Source organism: Capricornis sumatraensis, chromosome 3 (genome assembly GCF_032405125.1).
Source record: "Capricornis sumatraensis isolate serow.1 chromosome 3, serow.2, whole genome shotgun sequence".
Lineage (NCBI taxonomy): Eukaryota > Metazoa > Chordata > Mammalia > Artiodactyla > Bovidae > Capricornis > Capricornis sumatraensis.
The window spans coordinates 148,863,201-148,883,618 of NC_091071.1; the positions used below are offsets into that span (position 1 = coordinate 148,863,201).

Sequence of the window (20,418 nt, forward strand, 5' to 3'; positions counted from 1 at the left end):
GCTGGCTGCTTCTCACAGTGACTCATGGGGGCTCAACCGTCAGGCTGGAGGGATCCATCAGTGAACTGTCTCATTTAGTCAGGAAGAGTGTGTCTTTTCAGTGGAATACATCCAGACGGTTTCCTTTTTCTTTTTTAAACAACAAATTATGGGGGGATGGGAAGGAAAGGAAATGGAGGGAAAGGGAGAAAGACAGGGGCTTCTATTTTTAAAGCTTTGCCAGGCATTAGTTCTGTGGAAGTTTCTGTGAGGAAGGAAAAAGGGAAGAGAAGATGGGAGAGAGAAACAGATAGCTGACAGGAAGGGTAAGGTTTAGAACAGTGGTTTTTAAGACATTCTTTAAGTAGCCAGAACATTTTCCTCAGAGGTATCCTAGGAGGTATGCCAATATTTGAAACGAATTAAAGGGGAGCTGACAGGAGAGTGGACATTTCCAGATCCCCGCAGTGCACAGCGACCCCTGAGACAGCTCTACAGAAAACAGGTTGAAGCCGTTTGTTGAGCTGGGTGTAGGAAGAAGACCACATCTCCATGCATTCGTTTGTCCATTTACTCATCCAGCCATTCATTCAAATATTTACTGATATATGCAAGTGCCACACAAGATCCTAGGGGACACTGTGGCAAATACGATAGACCCTGGTTGCTATTTATGGTCTAGAGGGGAGACAAACATTTGAGAAATAATCACATGCTGCTGCTGCTGCTAAGTCGCTTCAGTCGTGTCCGACTCTGTGGGACCTCATAGACGGCAGCCCACCAGGCTCCCCCGTCCCTGGGATTCTCCAGGCAAGAACACTGGAGTGGGTTGCCATTTCCTTCTCCAATAATAATCACACAGACCAATGTAAAAATGCTGCTTTGATGACCTGGTGACTCATCAGGAGGCTGCCCTGACAGTGCCATATGTGGGCTGAAGGCTGAAAGACAGGCATTAATTAGATGAGGTTGTTGTTATTGTTTAGTCGCTAAGTTACGTCCAACGCTTTCACAACATCATGGACTGTAGCCCATCAATACATGGGATTTCTTAGGCAAGAATACTGGAGTGGGTTGCCATTTCCTTCTCCAGGGGATCTTCTCAACCCAAGGGTTGCATTGCAGGTGGATTCTTTACTCCCTGGGAAGCAACTTGACGGGAGTATCCTGTGGCAGAAGAGAGCCTGGGAAGAAGTCCCTTGATGGAGATACAGTAGAACACAATTACTGATGATTTCAGATTGTTACATACAAATTTGAACATTTCCATTGCTATAGGGTGTTACCCTGTGAGTATGTCACAACGTATTATCCACTCTGCTGGTTATACAGATTTGTTTCCAGTTTGGGGTTACTATGAACATTCACATGCATCTCTCCATAGGAAGGGTGGTCTCTTGAGGAGGAGGGACCAAAGGCTGCAGGGTCTCCCCACTGGCCTGATGGGAGATCTAGACCCCCCAGAAATCATCATCTCAGCCCATCTGACCCTCCTCCTCCAGGAGGCCCTCCAGTGTCCCACACGTGGTCCTTCCCATGTAGCCTCGGGCTTGATCAGAGTCAGAAGCTGCTGCTGCTGCTGCTGCTGCTGCTGCTGCTGCTGCTAAGTCACTTTAGTCGTGTCTGACTCTGTGAGACCCCATAGACAGCAGCCCACTAGGCTCCGCCGTCTCTGGGATTCTCCAGGCAAGAACACTGGAGTGGGTTGCCATCTCCTTCTCCAATGCCTCAAAGTGAAAAGTGAAAGTGAAGTCACTCAGTGTCTGGCCCTCAGTGACCCCATGGACTGCAGCCTTCCAGGCTCCTCCGTCCATGGGATTTTCCAGGCAAGAGTACTGGAGTAGGGTGCCATCGCCTTCTCTGAGAGTCAGAAGATTGCTCTCCAAATATGGCTCCAGTGTTTAACGGTTAACTGCAATTTCAGAACTTGCGAGTCTTGAGTTTTAAACTGACCAAACGATGGGAACAGAGGCTCTCATAAGAGGCCCCATTAGGATTTTCCCCTCTCCTCACTCCAAGGATTTTGCTGGAAAAAATATGCCTGGACCTGGTTAACATGCTGTGTCTTCTTGTCAGTTACTCCTAGTCTTGATTCCTCCGGACTTTAAGCCTTGGGCATTCCTGCTCTATTTTGGCAATTCCTGCTTTGCTGGTCTAGCCCTGGATCAGATCAGTGGAAGAGAATTTCACTTTCATTTCACAGCCCGAGTTCTGGCCTCTTGTCCATACTATCCTGAAACCCCAGTGTATGGCCCTATACTGAATGCTGTGTGATCCTGGGTAGGTTATCCAAGCCCTGAGAACCTCTCAGCTTCCTTGTCTGTAAACTGGAGACAGTAATTAACCCCTGGCCAACTTCAGCAGTTGTTAAGAGCTTGGTTCTTAGAGCTAGACTCCCTGGGTTCAGATGCCCACTCTGACACTTACCAGCTGTCTTAACCTGACACTTACTAACTTTCCTAACCTGTTTAGGCCTCTATAACAGAATATCATAGACTGGGTGCCTTGTAAACAACAAACATATACTTCTCACAGTTATGGGAAGCTGAGAAGTCCAAGATTGAGGTACCAGCAGATTTGATATCTGATGAGACCCACTCCCTGCTTTATAAATAGCCATCTTCTCACTATGTCCTCACATGATGGAAAAAGGACAAAGGGGCTCTCTGGGGTCTCTTCTATAAGGGCACTAATCTCATTCATGAAGGCTCCACCCTAACTCAGTTCCCAAAGGCCTCACCTCCTATTACCATCACAATGGGGCTAGGATTTCAACATGAACTTCTGGGGGAAACAAACATTCAGTTTCTAGCACTAGCTGTAATGATATTTTTTTCTGTACATGGAACTGAACCTCTCAGTTCCTTAGTGTTTGTAGCTGCAAAGTGAATAGAACCTAACTCATTGGGTCATGGTGAGTATTACATGAGTCATACACAGAAAGCACTTGGAAAAGTACTTGGCACATAGCAGATCACAAATAAGAACTAGATAATAGTAATACTTTGTCTCACAGTACGATGGAAGGATGGAAGGAGTCGACGGTGTCAGTGAGCCAGGGATGCCACACAGTGTTTCCAGAAGTCCTAAGACAATAGGTTGGTCCATAACCCCTAGGATAAGAGCACATAGTCTTTGAAGTCCAAAGAGTCTTGATTTGAATCCCACTCTTCCGTGGCTGGGAGACCTTAAACAAGTTATCTTAATGGGGGTTGTGTTGTCTGCCTAATAGGATTGATGGTGAAGATCATGGCATCCAGTGCCATCACTTCAGGGCAAATAGAAGATAAAAAAGTAGAAACTGTGACAGATTTTATTTTCTTGGGCTCCAAGATCACTGCAGACAGTGACTGCAGTCACAAAATTAAAAGAAAAGTTATGACAAACCTAAACAGCATATTAAAAAGCAGAGATATCACTTTGCCAACAAAGGTCTTCTAGTCAAAGCTATGGTTTTTCTAGGAGTCATGTATGGATGTGAGAGCTGGACCACAAAGAAGGTTGCTGCTGCTGCAGTCACTTCAGTCGTGTCCGACTCTGTGCAACCCCATAGACGGCAGCCCACCAGGCTCCGTCGTCCCTGGAATTCTCCAGGCAAGAACACTGGAGTGGGTTGCCATTTCCTTCTCCAATGCATCAAAATGAAAAGTGAAAGTGAAGCCACTCAGTCATGTCTGACCCTCACCGACCCCATGGACTGCAGCCTTCCAGGCTCCTCTGTCCATAGGATTTTCCAGGCAAGAGTACTGGAGTGGGGTGCCATGTCCTTCTCCGACAAAGAAGGTTGAGCACCTGAGAATTTACGCTTTCAAATTGTGGTGCTAGAGAAGATTTTTGAGAGTCCCTTGGACAGCAAGGAGATCAAACCAGTTAATCCTAAAGGAAATCAGTCCTGAATATACATTGGAAGGACTGATGCTGAAGCTGAAGCTCCAATATTTTGGCTACCTAATGCGAAGAGCTAACTCACTGGAAAAGACCCTGATGCTGGGAAAGATTGAGGGCAGGAGAAGGGAACGACAGAGGACGAGATGGTTGGATGGCATCTTCGAGTCAATGGAAAATGAGTGTGAACAGACTCTGGGAGACAGTGAGGGACAGGGAAGCCTGGCATGCTCTAGTACATGGGGTTGCAAAGAGTTAACATGACTTAGTGACTGAACAACAAAAAGAACAAAGGTGATCTGATTGTCACAAAGTGGGAACCAGGCTCATGTCAGTTTTCTGGCCTACCACGTGGCCCTGCTCTGGTGTAAGCAATGCCTGAGCCCATTATCAGAGTTTTTAGCATGAGGTTTGGCAGTGTGCAGACAAGGTGGGGCTACAGGAATGTTTGGCCTCCAGCTCAGGATGTGAAACATGCAGGTGGAGGTGACCCTTAGGCTGGGAGGCTCCTGACAGTAGCTGCTCTATCAGTGACATCACCGGTGCCTCATTATGTCATCTGTCTGTGTCTGAGTGCAAGGCACTTAGTGCTCTTTCCAGGGAAGGATGTTTATAAGCAATTAATAACACTAATACTGACCTGAGTGAATCATCATTGAGGTCTATAGATATTACAACTCTTCAGCAGAAATGCACCAGAAATAAGAAAGAGAAGATAAACGATGGCATGGCTTTGTGAGCAGATCCCACTGGGGAAATTGAGGCAAACCCTGAGAAGTCTGTAACCATCACAGCATCTGGGGCCCATCTGCAGGGTTCCAGCCCTGGCTCCTCAGAGCCTGAGTCTCTGGAAAAGTGAAAGTGAAAGTGAAGTCGCTCAGTCGTGTCCAACTCTGCAACCCCATGGACTGTAGCCTACCAGGCTCCTCCCTCCAGGGGATTCTCCAGGCAAAAATACTGGAGTGGGTTGCCATTTTCCTTCCCCAGGGGATCTTCCCAACCCAGGGATCGAACCTGGGTCTCCCGCATTCCAGGCAGATGCTTTAACCTCTAAGCCACCAGGGAAGAATCCTGGTCTCTGGAAGTGTGACCCAAAGCCCTTGTGTACTCCATCTCTACCCAAACGTCATTCAGAGCAGCTCTATTTTAGTCTGCTTTATATACTGGGGTTTCACAAATTTCATTTGAAAATGAAGTTCTGCTGATAAAAATGTTAAACACAGGAATCAGGTTTTTGTTGGCTGCTAATTTATTCTATTTCCCACTTTGGATTTTCCTGTTCCATGGGAGGGTCATTTAAAAGTTTGCAAACACGAAAATCAGTAATGATGCTTCCTTGTATTTTCATATCACGTACCAGTTTGCAGTGCCATTAATCATGTTTCTTATCTGATTCTCACAATAGCTCAGCAAGATACTCAGAGCAAGACTTATTTCTCATTTGCAGGTGAGGAGAATGGGATTAAGGGCTCTGGAAATTTCCCAGGGAAATGAAAATCTGTTTGGGAACAGACTCTATCAGACCCAGGCTGGTGGCGTCAGTGATTCTAATCACAGAGCCAGCAGGTTTTTGGTGCTTCCTTTTGTAGCTCCTAGGCTAAGAACTCTAGATATTCACTCTCTTCGTTCTCATAATGACCCTAGGAGGCATGTAATATCATCAGTAAATTGAGGTTGTGCATCATTAAGCAACTTGCTAAGGGTCACATTGCTAAAAGTTTATGCATTGAACTTGAATCTGATCATGAGAAAGTAATTAAACAAATTCAAATTAAGGGATAGTCTGCAAGTAAACAACTGGCCTGGACTCTTCACTCTTCAAAAATGTCAATATCCTGAATGATAGACAAAGTTGGGGGAGCTAGATAAAAAAACCAGCTTAAAGAATTAAGGGGACAATCGAGGTTATTAGCCTTTAGCATTGTATGAATTCTAATTTCTGGTGTGATAATTGTATTGTACTTACATAGGGGAATATGGTTGTACTTAGGAAGTTCATAAAGAAATATTTATGGAACTGCAACTTACTCTCAAATGGCTTACAGAAGTTATTTGATAGCTAGCTTGCTGAATAAGATGGTTAGATGGCCTCACCGATTCAGTGGACATGAGTTTGAGTAAACTCCAGCAGATGGTGAAGGACAGGGAAGCCTGGTGTGCTGCAGTCCATGGGGATGCAAAGAGTCAGACACAGCTTAGTGACTGAACAACAAGAGCAGATTTCTGTAGATAGTTGGATGTAGAGATAGATAGTGTGTGTGTGTGTCTGTCTGTCTGTCTGTCTGTCTGTCTACCTATCTGCCATATCTATCAGTTCATTTCAGTCACTCAGTTGTGTCTGACTCTGCTACCCAATGAATCACAGCACGCCAGGCCTCCCTGTCTATCACCAACTCCCAGAGCTTACTCAAACTCATGTCCATAGGTTTGGTGATGCCATCCAACCATCTCCTCCTCTGTCGTCCCCTTCTCCTCCTGCCTTCAATCTTTCCCAGCATCAGGGTCTTTTCCAAAGAGTCAATTCTTCTTATCAGGTGGCCAAAGTATTGGAGTTCAAAGTTGGGGAAAACTTTTTTAAAGACAAAGAAGGCTTGTGGACCATCTGTTGCTGGATTCCAGGGCTTGCTCCCTAGAACAGCCACAGAAACTGGTTTCCTGAAGGCCAATGATGGACGTGCATATGGCAGGATGGGACAGGAGAGCCCTCCAGTTTACCCAGTCTTGCCTACACCAGGCCTATGTTCTGCTTCCCAAACCTGCATTCCACCTTCCCACTAAGCACTGTGCATCCCAGCATTTGTCCCTGATAGCCCCCAGAAGGGGATCTTGCAGGTTGACAGAGGAGCCCAGACTCTGACGTTTGCATACTGCCCAGACAGTTATATATCATTCATAGCTCATTAACCTGAGCTAAAAAGAGAAAGGACTCAGCATAGTCAGCTGCTCATCCTCAGGACACTGACTTGGTTCAGGTTATGCAACCTGCTTTGCCACTCCTGGTCTCCCATTCCCAACTTCCCCTACTTCTTTCTCGGAGAAGGGTACAGACACACAAACCTATCATGGTTGTTTTTAATGTTTCCTCCTTGTGCATGGCAGGGGCAAAGTGTTTGGAGAAGGAAGAGAATAGTAACCATGGTCAAAGTAAAGTCTCAGGACTATTTGTAGACTTCCATTTCCTGTCTCTTGATCCATCTTCCTCCCATCCCCATAAGCATAAAAAATGAAGGGCTGATTCTAATGGCAGAATATCTTTACAAAGCATCTGGTTTTGAAGATCCCATGGCACTTTACAGATGGTTTCTGGAAAACCTAATTAAGCCTCACAGCGTGTCTGTGAAGGAAGAGGTTTTGATCTAAATCTACCCTGAAGATGGCACAGAACAAGAAGGATGGAAATTATAGTGGAAGGAATTCAAGCTGGAAGAGAGGTAAAATTACCAGATGGTGTGGACATAAAATAGATTTCCATGGCAGCTGATACATCTTTTTCCAAAATATTTTTAAAATAGGAGAGCACTCCTTATACTGGACATAGGCCATTTTACATATCCTGTTCAACCCAGAAGTCCATGTAAGGCTGAATTCCCTTCACCACACCTAATTTCAGGTGTGTACATATAATCCAGCCTAATCAATTAGTGGACTATCTTGGGCACAGCGATTGGTTTAGGAATAGGTCACATGACCTAAATCATCTAAGGAGGTCTTCTTAAGGATTTTATGTAAGTTTTGGAGGGAGGCACCATCTTAGTCTGAATTCATGAATTCTAAGTGTAACTCCAGGCTGTTGAACACCATCTTGCTTCCACATGAAGAGGCCTGTGTCACGATGTAGCCAGACTCAGCTATATGGATCAAGGATGGAATTTGAAATCAGATTGTACCTGTCATTTATTTCTGAGCTTCCTGTGTCTCTAATATATATGAGACTTTAAAGAAACTTGAAGACAGTTTTTGCATAATCTGAATTATTTGGAAAGATGAGTTAGCACTTCTCCCAGTTTTGTACCTGCCATTTAAATGATTTAAATCAGCCTATGAATACCATGGAAATTGGAAAATTTTTACTGGTATTAAATTTTCAAGATTAATTGAAATTGCTAGTTGGGTACCTGTGGTTTTAGCCATGCTGCACCCAGTTCCATTCATTTTGGCTTGCCTGATTTGGGGCTAGTACACTTTTTATTTTGCTTGATACAGTTTCATTTGGCTTTTTGTCATTTACAACCAAGAGTGCTAACTGATAAAGTTCCATTTCCCTCATTTCCAAGCCCCATCCCATCGCATCCACAGACCCATAACCACTTGTCTCAAATGGCTTTGGGGACTTTCTGCTTGGAAGTGAGGAACTGGCAGGGAGAGGGTAGAACTACCAAGTGATTCCCAGTACTCTCCATGGCATTTTATGATGGGCAAAGCATAGCATCATTTGCCTAGATGAGACCATAGACGGCACCTGACCAGCACAACCACTCAAGGAATGCCAGAGCCCTCTCAACTTTGCTACCATCTGGGCACTTAGCCATGACCTCAGTAATGAATATCCCTTCTTGCTGAGACTGCCCTTTTCACTTTGGGGGCAGCTCCAATCATTAGACAGTTCTTTCTTAAGGTGAACTCAGATATCTTTGTCAGTTATTTCCAGTCACTGGTTTTGTTTTCTGGGGTGACAGAATAATTTTTTCCCTTTGCATCATGATAACCTTCCGGTACTTATGGGCAACCCATCTAGCTTCCTAATCCTACCTATGTATCCTAGCCATTTTTCATGTCCTGTGATTTCAAGTGCCTTCTCACATCACACTTTTATTAACTCCCGTCTTGAAGTATAAGCTTTAAAAGCTTTATCTTGTACCTATGAGGTATTAAGCTGACAAGAGAGGTCTATAGGAAGTTCTTACTTCACTTTTCTGGATTTCACACTTCAGTGAATGTAGCCCAAGACCGAGTTAACCTCACCAAGGGATAGGAAGGGAGAAGAGAGGGGAAGACTTCTTAAAAATAAAAATGTGACAGGTTCAATCCCTGGGTCAGAAAGATCCCTTGGCGTAGGAAACGGCAACCCACTCCAGTATTCTTGCCTGGAAAATTCCATGGACAGAGGAGCCTGGAGAGCTGCAGTCCATGGGTTGCAAAGATTAGATATGACTGAACATGCATGCATAATAGATTATAAGGAATTTGGAATATAGTAGGAGTAGCTGAGAGGAGATACCCCACATCAAAGGTAAGGAGCAGTGGCTATGCTTTGCTGGAGCAGCCGTGAAGAGATACTCCATGTCCAAGGTAAGAGAAACCCCAATAAGACAGTAGGCACTGAGAGAGGGCATCAGAGGGCAGACAGACTGAAACCACAACACAGAAAACTAGCCAATCTGATCACATGGACCACAGCCTTGTCTAACTCAGTGAAACTAAGCCATGCAGTGTGGGGCCACCCAAGACGGGTGGGTCATGGTGGAGAGGCCTGACACAATGTGGTCCATTGGAGAAGGGAATGGCAAACCATTTCAGTATTCTTGCCTTGAGAACCCCATGAACAGTATGAAAAGGTAAAAAGATAGGACAGTGAAAGATGAACTCCCCAGGTTGGTAGGTGCCCAATATGCTACTGGAGATCAGTGGAGAAATAACTTCAAAAAGAATGAAGAGATGGAGCCAAAGCAAACACCCAGTTGTGGATGTGACTGGTGATAGAAGCAAGGTCCCATGCTGTAAAGAGCAATATTGCATAGGAACCTGGAATGTTAAGTCCATGAATCAAGGCAAATTGGAAGTGATCAAACAGGAGATGGCAAGAGTGAACGTTGACATTCTAGGAATCAGCGAACTAAAATGGAATGGAATGAGTGAATTTAACTCAGATGACCATTATATCTACTATTGTGGGCAGGAATCCCTTAGAAGAAATGGAGTAGCCATCATAGTCAACGAAAGAGTCCAAAATGCAGTACTTGGATGCAATCTCAAAAACGACAGAATGATCTCTGTTTGTTTCCAAAGCAAACCATTCAATATCACAATAATCCAAGTCTATGCCCTGACCAGTAACACTGAAGAAGCTGAAGTTGAACGGTTCTATGAAGACCTACAAGACCCTTTAGAACTAACACAGCCAAAGGATGTCCCTTTCATTATAGGGGACTGGAATGCAAAAGCAGGAAGTCAAGAAACACCTGGAGTAACAGGCAAATTTGGTTTTGGAGTACAGAATGAAGCAGGGCAAAGGCAAATAGAGTTTTGCCAAGAGAACACACTGGTCATGGCAAACACTTTCTTCCAGCAACACAAGAGAAGACTCTACATAAGGACATCACCAGATGGTCAACACCAAAATAAGATTGATTATATTATTTGCAGCCAAAGATGGAGAAGCTCTATACAGTCAGCAAAAACAAGACCGGGAGCTAACTGTGGCTCAGATCGTGAACTCCTAATTGCCAAATTCAGACTTAAATTGAAGAAAGTGGGGAAAACCACTAGATCATTCAGATATGAATTAAATCAAATCCCTTATGATTATACAGTGGAAGTGAGAAATAGATTTAAGGGGCTAGATCTGATAGACAGAGTGCCTGATGAACTATGGATGGAGGTTCGTGACATTGTACAGGAGACAGGGATTAAGACCATCCCGCAAAAAAGAAATGCAAAAAAACAAAATGGCTGTCTGAGGAGGCCTTACAAATAGCTGTGAAATGAAGAGAAGCAAAAAGCAAAACAGAAAAGAAAGATATACCCATTTGAATGCAGAGTCCCAAAGAATAGCAAGGAGAGATAAGAAAGCCTTCTTCAGCGATCAATGCAAATAAATAGAGGAAAAGAACAGAATGGGAAACACTAGAGATCTCTTCAAGAAAATTAAAGATATCAAGGGAACATTTCATGCAAAGATGGGCTCAATAAAGAACAGAAATTGTATGGACCTAACAGAAGCAGAAGATATTAAGAAGAGGTGGCAAGAATACACAGAAGAACTGTACAAAAAAGATCTTCATGATGAAGATAATCACAATGGTGTGATCACTAACCTAGAGCCAGACATCCTGGAATGTGAAGTCAAGTGGGCCTTAGGAAGCATCACCACAAACAAAGCTATTGAAGGTGATGGAATTCCAGTTGAGCTATTTCAAATCCTGAAAGATGATGCTTTGAAAGTGCTGCACTCAATATGCCAGCAAATTTGGAAAACTCAGCAGGGGCCACAGGACTGGAAAAGGTCAGTTTTCATTCCAATCCCAAAGAAAGGCAATGCCAAAGAATGCTCAAACTACCGCACAATTGCACTCATCTCACATGCTAGTAAAGTCATGCTCAAAATTCTCCAAGCCAGGTTTCAGCAATACGTGAACCGTGAACTTCCAGATGTTCAAGCTGGTTTTAGAAAAGGCAGAGGAACCAGAGATCAAATTGCCAACATCTGCTGGATCATGGAAAAAGCAAGAGAGTTCCAGAAAAACATCTATTTCTGCTTTATTGACTATGCCAAAGCCTTTGACTGTGTGGATCACAATAAACTGTGGAAAATTCTTCAGGAGATAGGAATCCCAGACCACCTAACCTGCCTCTTGAGAAACCTATATGCAGGTCAGGAAGTAACAGTTAGAACTGGAGATGGAACAACAGACTGGTTCCAAATAGGAAAAGGAGTATGTCAAGGCTGTATATTTTCACCTTGCTTATTTAACTTATATGCAGATTACATCATGAGAAACACTGGGCTGGAAGAAACACAAGCTGGAATCAATGTTTGCCGGGAGAAATATCAATCACCTCATTTATGCAGATGACACCACCCTTATGGCAGAAAGTGAAGAGGAACTAAAGAGCTTCTTGATAAAAGTTAAAGAGAAGAGTGGAAAAAGTTGGCTTAAAACTCAACATTCAGAAAACTAAGATCATGGCATCTGGTCCCATCACTTCATGGGAAATAGATGGGGAAACAGTGGAAACAGTGTCAGACTTTATTTTGGGGGGCTCCCAAATCACTGCAGATGGTGATTGCAGCCATGAAATTAAAAGACGCTTACTCCTTAGAAGGAAAGTTATGACCAACCTAGATAGCATATTCAAAAGCAGAGACATTGCTTTGTCAACAAAGGTCCATCTAGTCAAGGCTGTGGTTTTTCCAGTAGTCATGTATGGCTGTGACAGTTGGACTGTGAAGAAAGCTGAGCGCCGAAGAATTGATGTTTTTGAACTGTGGTGTTGGAGAAGACTCTTGAGAGTCCCTTGGACTGCAAGGAGATCCAACCAGTCCATCCTAAAGGAGATCAGTCCTGGGTGTTCATTGGAAGGACTGATGTTGAAGCTGAAACTCCAATATTTTGGCTACCTAATGCTAAGATCTGACTCATTTGAAAATACCCTGATGCTGGGAAAGATTGAGGGCAGGAGGAGAAGGGGACGACAGAGGATGAGATGGTTGGATGTCATCACCAACTCAATGGGCGTGAGTTTGGGTGAGCTCCAGGAGTTGGTGATGGACCGGGAGGCCTGGCATGCTGCGGCTCATAGGGTTGCAAACAGTCACACATGACTGAGCAACTGAACTGAACTAAAGGAAGGAAACTATTTCCTGTAGCCCAAACACCTAGAGATAACTACTGCTAACACTTATCATCTCTCTTCTAATCTTTTTCTTATGAAAAGTTAATTTAAAAATAAAATTTGAAATCAAACTCTGGATACTTATTTGTTTCAGGAATATAGCCTATGTCATTCATTAAGCCACAGTAATATTATTGGCAATGATTTCATAATAATCCATACTGTGGCTGAACTTCAAGTGGTTTTAATGTCCTTATTGTCAAACAATTTTCTCACAGTTTCGTTTTAATGAACAACTACATGATAAGAATTCTTAGTAGAGTTTTCTAAGAGTGAGATTAAGGGACCGTAGGGTATGGACCTTTGTAAGATTCTTGCTTCTTCCTGGCAAACTCCATTCCAGAAGCATCCTCCCTATTTACTTTTCTGTCCCTATAAAGTAGTTGCCTTACCACATTCTGCTCAGCATTACTTATAATTGCTTACATTGTGACGAGTTTATTCGGAGGAAATAGTATCTAATTGTGGTTTTAGGTTACATCCTTTGATTATCTGTAAAGTTGACTTTTTTAGGTTTAATGAAATAATTTTTAAGTGGAGTAAAACTGGTTCCTCTTTTGTGACTTTCCCATTGTTTTTAGAGGCAAATTGTATCTAAGTGCTTTTCAGAGTCACAGTCCCTCGATGATTAGTAAAGCTGGACATTTTTAGGCTCACTAAAATGGTTTTTAAATGGAGTAACATCAGTTCCTTTGTAACTTCTTTCATTATTTTATGCCTAGTGTGTTACTTTTATAAATAGGAAACAAATACTGATATAAAACTTTAAAACTTACAGCCTCCCTCGGCCTGACTGTAAGATGGCTGTAGCCACTTCACAGGTGGTTTAGGAGGAGCAGTGGCAGGTGGCAGGAGGTGGCCCTTGAAGATTTTAAAAGGAAACGTAAGTGAGGGCTGCCAGCTTCCTCTTTCTACAGTCCCTAACTCTCCATTCCCCTCATTTTCCTTCACTGTTGTTATACTTGATCCCTGGATATGGGAAGGATGTAGAGACATCCAGGGTTTCTCGGGGCTGTAGGGGAGCATAGATTTTTCAGGACTTCCGAAGGCTGATGTGAGTACTGTATGAAACACATCAAAGATATCTGATTCCCTTGCCACTTAAATGATTTGAATCAGCCAGTAAATACCATTAATTAAGGATGCTCTCTAGGCTGAGCCTTGAAATAAGCATTGTGGGAAGCACTTAGGGTTCAGGCAAGAAGAGAAAAAGGGAAGTCATTGCAGAGAGAGGGGGCAGTGGGACTGGAAACCGCACTCAGGCGAGCCATTGACTCCACCCTCCCCCATCTCAGGCTTCGTTTCCCAGTGGCAATGGAACAGGGACTGTGAGAAAACTAGTCCACACCGGGAACTATATTCAATATCCTGTGATAAACCACAATGGAAGAGCATATGAAAAAGTACGTATAACAGAGTCGCTGCTTTACAGCAGCAATGAACACAACATTGTAATTCAACTTTACTTCAATAACAAATAAATTTATAAAAGAGAGAACTGGGGACTTCCTTGGTGGTCCAGTGGTTAAGACTGCGCTCCCAATGCAGAGGGCCCGGGGTTCGATCCCTGATCAGGGAACCAAAATCCCACATACTGCAACTAAGCCCTCGGGCTACAACTAGAGATGCCCACAAATGGAAATGAAGACCCAGTTCAGCCAAAATAAAAAAAAGAGAGAGAGAGAACTAGTCTGTATTATAGTTGTGTGTTGTAATCACAAGATAACTATTTGGAAACACTTAAATTAGATCTCTAGTTCACGCCTTATACCAAAATAAATTCTAGATGAATTTAACATTTAACAAATTTTCACAAATATCTTTTGTATATCTACTATGTGCCAGACCCTAAGCAAGGTGCTAGGAATGCAAAACAGATCTATGATTTCTGCCCTTCATAGAATTTACAGTCTAGTTGCAAATATTGCCTAAGTATACAAATAAGGGGCTTCCCTGGTGGCTCAGCAGTAAAGAATCCACCTGCAGTGCAGGAGCTTCAGGAGACTTGGGTTCAATCCTTGGGTCAGGATGACCCCCTGGAAGAGGGAATGGCAATACACTCCAGTATCTGGGAAATCCCATGGACAGAGGAGCTTGGCAGGCTATACAGTCCATGGGGTTGCAAAGAGTCAGCTATGACTGAGCATGCATGCACCACACTGTTGTAAAGCTGTTTGAAATGACCTGGCATGAATGCACACACAAACAGACAAATAAAATGCATAACTGCAATTCTTGATAAAACTTATGAAGGAAAACCACAGCGTTCAAAGAGGAAGATACACAGGGGTTAGGAGAAGTTACATAACCAGGAAAGGCTCCCTGGAGTAGTATTCATCTGAGACTTGAGAAGTGAGAAGACACCACCCAGCTTCAGGGTGGAAGATCATTCCCTCCAGGCTGAGAGGACAGCAGAAGACCATGGAATCTAGAATAAATACAATTCCTGTGCTTGACACACAGTGAGGCCAAACAGGCTGGAGCAGAGAAAGCCTTATTGTAGGGCCATGGGAGGAAATGAGGTGGCTCACATATTATACAGTCCATGGAATTCTCCAGGCAAGATTACTGGAGTGGGTTGCCATGCCCTTCTCCGGGGGATCTTCCCAACCCAGGGATAGAACCCAGGTTTCCCGCATTGCAGGCGGATTCTTTACCATCTGAACCGCCAGGGAGGTGGGCCAAGCTCCCCAAGGGTTTCAGCAGAGCATTTTCAAAAACCAGATGGGGGATGGGGAGGGTCACAGGGTACAAGATCGGATCATGCACAGTTGTCGCTTGGCTGCGGTGAGGGAACAGGGTGGTGTCATGGGGATGAACTTTTTCAGTCCTTAAGCTCCAGGAGGCCTGGGGCTATGTGCTCAGAGTCATCAAGTAGCTAACATCTTCTGTTTGGTAGGGGGTTTTCGCATCAGGAAATGTGCATCAAATACATTGTCTGGGTACTTCCAGAGAGACGCTAAAGCAGAAGAGATGGGGGAAGGGCCTGTTCTGGGAAGGCCCCCTAGAATCCTGCTGGGTTACACTAGAACACGCAAGAAGAAAATACAGATCCGTATTTTTATAACCGTGGAACAGAGAAGGCCTTTCTAAACGCAGTTCCAAAAAAGCTAGGACCACAGAGGTTAGTCAAAAATGTTAACTACTTCATGGCAGAAACCACATAAAGTTAAAGATACGTGGTAAGCAAGGCAAAATAGGTATCACTTGTATGACAAGTTATTGTCTTTACAGTATATGCACGAGTGCTCAGTAGTGTCTTAACTCTTTGAGACCCTATTGTCAGGGGAGTGTGTAATTTCCTTGGTTCGTCTCCCTGCAGCAAAGATTTGAAACAGCAGACCAGTGTTATAGTTTGGTTACAGCTCAGTTTTATTTGGTGGACCAGTGTTACATTCAGTTACAGCTCAGTTTTATTTGGCAAGCAAAGGAAAATACATCCTCGAGGCATAAGGGCGGGCCAACCCAAAAGAAGAGCCCTCAACCTGTCTTGCCTTCCTCCTTTTATACATTTGCCTCCTCCGCCACCCACCCGCCTCCCGCCCTGCAGCCCCCAGCCTGCCCTATGTAAATTGGGCTAGCCAGGAGGGCTGTTTCACCTGAGGTTTTCACTCCAGTTCTTGGATTTTCTTTTGTTCCATTTTCGCAGGCTTTTTCCTTTCTTTGTCTTTTAGCCACTGCCATTTTGGACGCCTTTCTCCTATTCTAACTACCTAACACTATGGACTATAGCCCGCTAGGTTCCTCTGTCCATGGGATTTCCCAGGCAAGAGTATTGGAGCAGGTTGCCATTCTTCTTCCAGGGGATTTTCTCAACTCAGGGACTGAACCCACGTCTCCTGCATTGGCAGGTGGATTCTTTACCACTGAGCCACTTGGAAAGCCCTCTTTACAGTATAGAAAGCAAATATAAGAAAGGTTAACACCCCTCAAAGATGAGGGGGAATGTTCAAGTAAATTCACAAAACAAGAAACACAAGTGGCCACTAAACATAGGAAGAAATGTTAAATTCCTCTTATAAAAAGAAAAAGGCCCATAAAAATGATTACAAGGGACCATTTTTCACTCATGAAATTGGCAAGGATTGTAATCCCCAGAACTGAGAAAGGTAAGGAGAAGCAGGTTCTCTATTTCCTGCTGGTAGGAATGTACACTGTTTTAATTTTTCTAGGGAACAGAGAGCAAGTCTGCCTACTCTTCAACTCAGCAATTCCACTTCTAGGAATTTATCATCAGGAAACACTGAGTTCTGCAGAAAGTTTTGACTATGAGAGTGTTCATTATAATTTATTCTATCATGATTAAAATCAGAGGTCACCTCAGTAGGGTCATTCATGTAATGGACTACAGTGATATTGTTAAGAATGAGTCTATTAAATATATATATTTAGACATGGAAATGTGTTCAAGATGTTAAGTAAAAAGCGTAGATTGCAAAACAATAACTTTGATGGGATTGTATTTTGTTTTAAAATATCATACCTATGCATATGTGTCCTTAAGACATTAACAGTGGTTATCTCTGAGTGATGGGATTGCAGGTAAGTTTTACTTTCTTCTTTTATACTTCGATATGTTTTATTGTGGCTCAGCTGGTAAAGAAGAATCTGCCCGAATGCAGGAGACCTGGGTTCGATCCCTGGGTTGGGAAGATCCTCTGGAGAAGGGAAAGGCAACCCACTCCAGTATTCTGGCCTGGAGAATTCCATGGACTGTGTAGTCCGTGGGGTCCAACAGGACTAAGTGACTTTCACTTCACTTTTTCATGACCTTTTTAGAATGAGCGTGGATTGCTTTTTCTAATAAGAAAAGATAAAGCTGTTCTCTTATTGGGGTGGGTAAAAAGTGAGTCATTACAGTTCCCCTGGGCCAGAAGGGACTGGAAAATGATCCTGTCTGTTTCTCTTCCTCAAGAAGGCCTATTTGATCAGCATCACCTGAGCTCTCAGGAAGAGGGCTAATCCCCGGGGGAGGCGATTTCCGCCTCCAATCCCTTTCTATCCTTGGTTTAGACACAGTCACCTGGTCCACATAAGCCCCCTGCTCAATGTTTTCTCTTTTCCTGGGAAACAAAGCCCTGTGCATGCTCTGACTCATCGCCCCCCACCCCGCCCCAGTTGGAGGCCAAGTCACCGGAGCCTCAGACGCAGGTGTCTGGGGTGACACAGCGCGACACGATGCCTCCGGAATAAGGGCAGCCCTTCCGCCTTCCAGGCTGTGAAATGTCAGGCGTGATTAGAAAGGTCACTTGTCCTGACAGCTCTCTGTGCTTCCCAGAGAGCAGCCTTCCTGCTGGGAACATTCTTAATTGTGCTTTCTGTTGTGGGGGGAGGGGGATCCCTGCCTACTCACTCACTCTCCCTTACAATAAACGAGGCCCTAGCCTCTCCCAGTCCTCCTGGAACGCAGGGGGGGGAAAATGCCAAGGACTGCAAAAGCTAGCAAAAACAGAGCAGCTCCTGATTCAAAAGAAAAAAGTTAATTTCAAGGAAAGGGGATTACATCGTGGAAGAAGGAAAAACTACATCTTTGGAAAAAAGAAATATGCAGCCTTGGGATGTGTGTAGACGTTAAGGAGGAGACAGGTCAGAGAACAGAAGAGAAAAGAAGAAACACACACCAAAGTCATGTCAGTAGAGCAAAAAACTGAAAGCAGTGCACAAAGCTACAAACTCTGAAGACTGAAGCGGATGTCCTCTGTGTTTCTGGCCCCACATCCGGAAATGTTGATTCTGCTAGTCAGGGGTGCTACCAAGGAATCTGTATTATAAAAGCACCCAGGGGACTCAGAGCAGGCTGTCTCTGTCCCCTGCATGGCAGAGTGAACATGTTTGAGGGATTGGATACATCAGAGGAATCCAAGGGGTAGAAAGTGAAGGATGTGATGAGGTGGGGAGAGGAAGAATTGTTCATAACAAAGGAAAGGGATGTAGTTATATAAGCCTCTAGTTTCTAGAGCCCAAGTTTGGCCAGAAGTGGCTTCTGACCCCACCTGATGTGAGTGCTCCCTGAAGCTATAAATCTCTAGTTGTTATCTTTATAGAGGACCTGCACGCCAGTGAAACGTTGGCTGGACAACTGCCCTATAGCAGAGCTTCCAACATGGAGGATCCTGTTTAAAAGCAGATTCTGATTCAGTAGTTCTGGGGTGGGGCTTAAGACTCTGATTTCTAGCAAAGCTACCAAGTCACTTCTGGAACACCCTGGGTAACAAGTCCCTAGAGGGCAGTGGCTCTCAATCCAGGTGGCCCAGTACAATCACCTGATGAGATTTGGGAAACAGATATATCTGAGCTGCACTTTCAGAGAATAGGATGGAATTGATGTGAGGCATCACCAATTCAGGGCTTCCCATGTGGCTCAGATGGTGAAGAAACTGCCTGCGATGCAGGAAACCCCGGTTTGATCCCTGGGTTGGGAAGATCCCCCAGAGAAGGAAACGGCTACTCACTCCAGTATTCTTGTCTGGAGAACCCTTGGACAGAGTAGGTCTAGTGGACTATAGTCCATGGGGTTGCAAAATGTCAGACGTGACTGAGCAACTAACACAGAGATCATCAGTTCAGTCCCCGAATTGTGCTGTTTCCTGCGGTAACATCCATCAGCCAATTCATGTCAGCCCCATAAAGGCTGACATCCATTGCTTAGGGCATCCACGGAAGGTCACAGAGCTGGGTAGGGGTCTGCAGGGGGCAGCCAGGTAGTATTCCCACTTCTTAAGTAAGTGCCAATTAGGCAGATGAATATGGAAATCCTGGATGGACACTGGACAGTTCAGATACGGACTCAGACCCCTGGGCTCAAATATGGCTTCAATTATATTCTACATTTGAGAATAATAATTACAACTATTATAATAATTGTTATAAAAGGCATTTTAAGGTTGACAAAATTCTTTCCCATACATTATAGTATTTGATCTTCAAAACATCTCTGTGAGGTGGGACAGATATTACACACATTTTAAAGAAGGGAAAACTGAGGACTAGCTTTAATACTGAGAGTCAGGTATCAGGTTCCAACTCAGACCTGTGGAGTCAGAGATTGCATTTTAACAGGGTCTTCAGGCAACTCATGTGCACATTAACCTCTGAGGAACACTGAACACCACCTGCCCCCAGTCCCCAGAGCACCTGGGAGGTTAAAGCAGAGGTTCTTAGGTCACTGGAGGGTCTTTTAAAAATGCAGTCTCGGCTCTTGTGAATATGATCTAATTATTCTTGGTCTTGGAATGAGGTCTGAACTAGGAAATATGTTTGAGAGCATTTAGTTTAGTCTTCGGCAAAACATGGATGTGGAAAACCACTTCCATTCAAGCCACCTGGAGTGCTTGTGAGACAGGCAGATTCCTGGGCCACACTTCAGACCTCCTGAATCAGGAATCTGCATTTCAGCTGGTTCCCTGGATGGTAAGCTAAAAACTGCAACCTATATTTGTGGGAGAGAAGTAACATCAATATTAAATTGTTCTTTTAGGAAGTAGACAGCCTGTTTATTCCTGCTTGCGTGCCTGCATGCTCAGTCGCTCAGTCATGTCCAACTCTTTGTGACCCCATGGACTGTAGCCCGCCAGGCTCCTCTGTCCATGGAGTTTTCCAAGCAGAAATACTGGAGTGGGTTGCCATTTCCTACTCCAGAGGATCTTCCCAACCCAGGGATTGAACCTGTGTCTGCTGCATTTTCTGCACTGGCAGGTGGATTCTTTACCACAGAGCCTCCAGGGAAGCCCTGCTTGACCAGAGCATAAATTATCCATGTTAATATGATGCCTTGATTTATGGAGGGTGTTTTCCCTTCATTGTCTGCAAAGTGTGGGCAGGGCAGAGAGGACCATGCTGCTCTTTGTACATTGCTTTTGTGCAATAGATGGGGCTTTGGACAAGTGGAAAATGAGACACTACCAGCCAAAATGAGGTTTCAGGGAATCTGTGGGTTTTAGT

At 44.1% G+C, this 20,418-nt stretch overlaps 1 protein-coding gene and 1 non-coding gene across 2 annotated transcripts in view; both read right to left on the minus strand.

Moving 5' to 3' along the window:
• The window catches only part of MARCHF4 (membrane associated ring-CH-type finger 4), a 119,786-nt gene that overhangs the window by 52,476 nt on the left and 46,892 nt on the right, over positions 1-20,418 (minus strand). The gene's annotated exons all lie outside the window — the stretch shown is intronic.
• TRNAS-GGA (transfer RNA serine (anticodon GGA)) lies at positions 4,858-4,929 on the minus strand. The gene has a single exon. It is a non-coding gene; the product is annotated as a tRNA-Ser (tRNA).